The following is a 7004-nucleotide window of genomic DNA, read 5'->3' as shown; positions in this document are numbered from 1 at the left end:
TTTGATTGTTTTTTTCACTTTGGTCCATGTCCCATCCACTAACATGGAGGGGGCGGAGTTTAGGACCTATACTGCAGCAAGCCACCAGGGGGCGATCCGGATGATTTGGCTTCACTTTTGGGAGCCGCCAAGGCATCTATTTTTACACATATTGGTGGAGACATCAGCACTGAGGCATATTAACATAAAAGTTCAGCACAGTACTTGAATACACTGTGTCCCACAAACATACTACATTCAAGTATAGAGTTTTCATAAGACAAGAAAAATAAGGAAGAAGTGATTTCTTTTTAAACTTAAAATCTTACTGAAAATGTGAATACAGGTCATTTACGTTGGAGCCCTTTCCTCAGTGCACTTCAGTGAACAGGCAATCCCCATCGGAATTCAGAATGATCTTTGAGCTTCTTGATTTTTCACACTTTTGTATTATTTTATAGATTAAAAAAAAGGATTAACCAGTATTGGGAATCAGAAGCTTTTCTTTCTTCCGATTCCAATGGTTTTAATATTCCTGTTACACTCCTGTATTATGTGCCTTGACCAACCTGTCTTACTTTAGATTAACGGTAATATCTCCAGTCACTTAAAATACTTAAAATAACTTAATTAAGGTTCAGACACGCATACTGTCTTTGTTCACCATAGGGAACTAATAATATTCCTCCTGCTCCTGACGCTGTATTGCATTACAGTTCTGGGCAATTAGGAATCTATATATATATATAAAGTGAGGGGCTTTGGTGCATTTTGACCACATGCAGGTGGAAAACTTTGTTCTCAACAAATGGGGGATAAATAAAGAATGTAGAGAATCTGCATACATTCTTTGTCGGTCTGAAAGGTCCACTGTGTAGGACGCGGGAATGTCTATCGGTAGAAAATGGAATATTCCTCGTTATGTTTTCAAAAGCGTAAAATCCCTGAAGAATCGTTGTTTCCGTTACCTTAGGATTAGCCCTTTATATCTACATCAGGAGCAGGTTCCTCTTCCATGCAGCCGGCCACGTTTCTACAGAAGCCCAGAATGGACAAAACATAAATGTCGGTTGTAAAGAGGGCCTGACATGTTTTTTTTTATGTTGCATGAAGGGCTACTGTAGTTTCTTCTGTTGGTTTTCAGTTGGTTGCAATGTATGACTTCACAGTCCTACACGCTGAAACTTTAATATTGTTTTTCATCAATACATAGGATTGACTCCTCATACTGTGCGAATATTTTTTTTTTTTAAATATGTAGATCTGTATATAGACGCTTACATAGATAGTTGATATTGTTTGTGTTATTTACCTTTGTTTTTTTTTTAGATGTACAGTATATTTTTCATCACTCGGCACTACAGGGCTTAATTCCAAATGATTCCTCCTCAGCATGGAGCAGCAATATGGGAAAAAAAACTTTTGCTGTTGTCGCCAAGGCAACATTGATTGACAATGATCAATTTTTTTTTGATATTTGCATTCTTTTGTGTGTTTGGTTTACTGCTGATTTCATTTGGCAGTTTTAACAACCAGCTGATTCTGCCAGACAATTGATTCAGACATTGACTCAATAAAGCCTCATGTTCTGTCTTGAGTCATGTATATTGTGTTGTATATAGTCAGGAATTTGGGATATTGTTAAATAAACGCTCCTTAAGCGCCTATGTTTTATGTAATAATCTTTTTTTACAATATATTATTTACTGGAGAATGTGAACTTTGTGTTGATGTTGGTCTTAATTTGTAACAATAATAAAATGGAAAAAGTTGAAGTCAAGAGCTGTTACGACGTTGTTCGTGTTTGTCGCAGCGTCAGAAGAATCAAGATTAGATCAAACCGAAAAAAAACCAAGGTCCACTTCTTCAAACTAATCATTTTCTGAACTGTTACGTGATGCTGCAGGATTTTGTTAAGATTCCTTTTTTTTTCTAGTCTCACAAGGGTTCGAAATTATACATTTCATTGGTGATTTCTTACAGACAGAACCACTTGTGTTATTAGATTGAGTGATGCCAAGATCATCTTGTGGTCTGTAGTGGGAGCGAGGATGTTTGCAGGCCAAGCACTTACACATGAGGGATCAACCTTTCACAGTGAGCCATGTGTTCCTGTCAGGAAATGCAGCACAGGGGCCACAGCGCGAACAATGTGACTGGATAAAAACTCTTTACAGACAGAAATATTAACAATGGACAATCCAAGAAACTGTGTCCCCACAGTCCCAGGATTGGACAATCATATCAGCACTTTAAATCAGTCATTCAAAAGAGACAAAAATATCTGTTTGTGCAGGGAACAAAGGCAAAAGACGTCAATGTGCATGCTAAATTAATAAGGCTATTACTTATATGTAAGCTTTTGCTATTGCTAGAAATTTTGTATTAGCAGCTGTTTACTTACGTGAGGTAGCAGCAAAGGTCAGAGTTCAGCTGCAAACACCTTTCCTTCCTAGCATGCTAACTTCTCCCAAAGTTAAACAGGAGATATCATGACAAAACGCTGCGGGCATGCTAAGAGCAGCTTCTTATGACTCCTTCAGGAGTTGGCAAACTATCGTTACTACTGTAAGTCATTTTAATTTGTTACACAGAAAAAGATGGGCTGCACGGTGGTGTAGTGGTTAGCACTTTCGCCTCACAGCAAGAAGATTCTGGGTTCGAATCCCGGTTCAAACCAACCAGGGCTTTTGCAGTAGAGTGGAGTTTGCATGTGGAGACAGTGTGGAGACTCTAAATTAACCGTAGGTGTGAATGTGAGAGTGAGTGGTTGTCCGTCTCTGTATGTGGCCCTGTGATAGGCTGGCAACCTGTCCAGGGTGAACCCCGCCTCTCGCCCAATGTCGGCTGGGATTGGCTCCAGCATATATAAATATCCGGACTTCAGTGCGTGTCTGAAAGCAGCTACAGTATAGTTATATCACAGCTCTGTAAGCTGGAATAAAAACGTTCGTTCAGACCTTTGTTTAAAAGCTGACAGTGTTCAAGTGTCCATGCGTTTAAGGTGTAATGGTCCGTTTTGTTTTTCTGTAGAAGAAGGATCTCCCCAAACCAGGGACCTGTACGTGGAGAGCTGGTGACTTAATGCCGGGGCGAGCAAGTTGTTTGACATGTAGGTGCAGTCACAGGATGTCTGGTCGCTTTTGTTGGGTAGTCACGGTTACAGGTTGCCCAAGTGTTGTTCAGGGTTTTTCTTTCTTTCCTTCATGTGCTGCATTCAACTTCGCAGCCCAGAGTTTGTTTTGTCAAATCCTGGGTGTGACAGCCAGTGGATTTGACTCTGCAGCTTTGTACATGGATCATCGCTGCTCTCGGGCCCCGACAACGTCGAGGGCTTTACTCCCGAGGTCCCCGATGTGGTAAATTACCGCTGCTGCAGGACATAAAACAAATCACGTCAGTTGATGACATAGGGAAAACTTTAAATAAGTTTAAAAAAATGTATAAATAAATTTGCCTAGGCTGGTCACACACCATGACGACTATTTATGTCCAATAAATGTGTAAGTTCCCAAATCTTGAGACACCTCGCACGTATGCTAGACATGTTCCCTGCTCATTACTGTGCACAAATGTTCTGCATACGTACTCGGGCCCCAAGAGCCCATCCCGGCAGGGCGCACGTTGCAAGCTCGCGATCATTAATTTCTTTCCGCGCGTGCACGCACGCTTCAACCCTCCGCTGCTACAACTCCCTCCTGGGGCAAACACCGCTGACCGATCTCTTCTAGTACCAAGGCAACAGGCAACAAAAATCCCAAGCGATGCAAGTGTTTGAGGAGGTCCTCTCTGCGGCAGAGTGACACAAAAGCCAGCGACAGTGCTGGAGTCTGAAACATGACCAGAGAAGCTTGTGTTACCTCGTCTGCCCTACAAACCGCCTGCGCGTCTCTCTGCGATCCAGTGGAGTCTATGCTTCCTGCGCGTCACTGTTTGACTCATCACCTCTCGCAGGCCGTCGGATAAGAGGCCAGATATCTGTTAAAACTGAATTCTGTTGATCTTTCGACTGTTTTTTAGTGCCATCGGTGACTGATGAGTAATTCAGGTACATTAAATATATATGTTGGCGAAGTACTGGCTCCCCGTAGACGTTACAGGGTCCTGCAGTGATGCTCCGGCAGCATTTCCTGCAGTCTGACCTTATCGCCAGGATGCAGCGTCTTTCCTGCCTCTCTGAGCTATTTTCTGCTGAGTGTGTATTTGTACATACAGCATCAGACCTTCAGTGCGTCTGTGCTTGTTCTCGTGAGCGGGCGCACGCAGGTGCAACAGTGCGTGTGTCCTACTGTCTTTCTGAGGACCGGTCAGGATTATAGACCTCACGACCGGTCCTCGTTTCCTGACACACCTTCAAAGAGCAGGTCTGGGGGTTCGGACTTTGTTTTCACGGTCTGGGTTAGAGTCAGCTTTAGGTTAGGGGCAAGGTCGGGGTGAGGCACTTAGTCAGGAGGGTTAAGGCAAAGAGGAAGGAAAAGCACAATGTCAATGCGTGTCCTTGGTGTGTGTGTGTCGAGTAAACACAGCAGGAAGCCTCGCGCATTGTCCGCCCTGCATTCATGGGGCAGGTTTGACCTTTCTATTCTGGATGTAGCTCCGGCCTCTGCACCAGCTGATCACAGTTCTCTTCTTACAACGAAAAACTGCAACACAACAACGGTCAGGTACTGACTGAACTGTTGCAACACAGCGGTTTTAGCAATTTATGTTGTGATGGTTGCGCTGCAGAGATTTCGATGAATCTGCTGAGTTACACAGGGACATAAACATCAACTATAGTGTCAACAATCTAATCTAACATTCATACTTTTGAGCAATACGATTTACTTCCTCCGCCAAGTAGGTTATGTTCTCAGCCCTGTCCGTTGGTTTATTTGCTTGTTTGTTACGCAAGAAACCACTGAGCGGACTTCCACCACACGGTGCAAGGTGGGACATGGGCCAAGTACATTACATTACATGGCGTGGTGTGTTTTGGTTTTTTTAATCACTTTCTTTCACATTGTGAAACGTGTCTTGGCATTTCCAATGATTTCCCACGGACTAATACTCCATTCACGAATCGAGTTTGAACATTATTTGGGATTTGATGTGGTTAAGTTACTTCACCGCACGCTTGGCGGGTTCTGACAGGCTGCCACACGTTACAGTCAGAAGTCACATTGCTCATAATTTACAAGCACGTCTTGTTCTGCTCTTATTATCTTCCTATTCCTAGTCTCCCTGCCACTGTTCATGCCAGTTTCACAAGTCTTAACTCAGAGGGAATTCCTTCATACCGAGGGTTTAACATTGCTATGTCACCTGGGGCGGGAGCAGAACTTGAATCAAGACACTTACTGTACAAACACTCTCCAACTTGTGCTTCTGTCCAAACAAATATCTGTGTTTGCTCCGTGGAACTTAAACCGATACTCAGCCACGAGCCACCGCAGCTCAGCCTGCACCAAAAGTTAGACAATTTGCAAAATATGCGGTGTACTTCATGTGTAAGTCTAAAACCTGGCTATGCACCAGGCTGCTCTCTTTGTCTGGCAGCCATTAAATGACCCAATGATTTAACAATCTCTTCTTGCCAAGTCAGAGGTTGTGAGTTTTCACCCTGTCCGTTTGTTGGTTGGTCGGTTGGTTGGTCGGTTGGTTGGTTTGTCAGCAGGATTACGCAAAAACTACCAAACGGATTCCCACAAAACTTGGCAGAGGGATGGGACACTGGCCAAGAAAGAAAACAGATCTGGGAAATAGTTTTATCACTTCTGATGAACATTTTCACAAATTTTCTCAGGGAACAACTCATTTAGCGGGAAATGACCTTGAAGCATGTACCAGGTTGTGACCTTGTCTTGTTCAGCATAAATGTGACTGCACATTAATTCCTTCTCCATTCATTTCCTCATCCTGAGCACCACTGAAGCAATTTTGATGAAGCGTGAGTCACCCCGGACCTGTTTACCACCCGAATGCAGGTAACAAAGGTATGTGCACAAACATGATGTTTGTGCCGTACGCTTTTTCAGTCAGTATCGAGCATCGGAGCCACATGACTCACGCCACAATATGTCACAACAATTAAAATAACAATAGCTGTCTGTCATTGTCTTGTTTGTCTCTCTTTGCATCTTCTTCTGTTTGTGTTTCTTTTGTGTTTCCTGTGTCACGTTTTCCCTTGCTTTGCTCTGTGAGTGACATTTAAACATTGTTTTCTTTTACATGACGAGGTGTTTCAAAAGTCAAGTTGAGGTTGAATAGAAAAATCACAGGCAGACACATCATCATTAAGAAATACAATATGTATTCTTTGTTTCAACGCTGTGTCACACTGGACCGATGGCAACGGACAACCGGACAAGTCTGTGCTGCAAATCGGCAAAGGTGTGTAAAAGCAGGACCAGCGAGAAGTGTACGATTACAAAATTCCTGGACAGAGATTGAAACAATTTCTTCACAGATCTGTTTTTGCATGATCCAGATGTGGGCATCGATACCGCTTTGCTCCAATATTCAGGCACAAACTCTTACGTTATGCTGCAGGCCTAGCACATTGGTGATTTCCATGATCGTGGAGATCGCAGTCAAGAGCAGCACACAAGCAAGCACAGATTCCTCCGGCAACGTTGTTAATTTGTTCAAAATGAAAAACCAGGGCTTGCATTTAGATATATATGTTTATTTGACATAAAAGAGAGAAATACTTGCAGGTTGGTTGGACCAAAACCATCGTACACCTTGTTGATTTTTAATCAGAAATTTTAGTGACATGGTTTTTTCCCCCGCTCACTTTTACAGAATTGTATTTACAGTGAAAAAAATGAGTCGATCGCAACACACAAAGTGCAAAATATATAAAAAAAGAAAACAACAACGTCTATACAAAACTTAAAGCGATATAACCAAATAAGTGCACAGACAAAGCTAAACATGAATAAAATAAAATGAGATAATCAAACAAAACCGCAACAAAGAACGTAGACATTGTCAAGAGCAAACCTCTGTTGTTTTAAAAACTAAATCCAAGTTCTCTATTG

This window comes from Scophthalmus maximus, chromosome 6 (genome assembly GCF_022379125.1).
Source record: "Scophthalmus maximus strain ysfricsl-2021 chromosome 6, ASM2237912v1, whole genome shotgun sequence".
Lineage (NCBI taxonomy): Eukaryota > Metazoa > Chordata > Actinopteri > Pleuronectiformes > Scophthalmidae > Scophthalmus > Scophthalmus maximus.
This window is presented reverse-complemented; position numbering follows the sequence as displayed.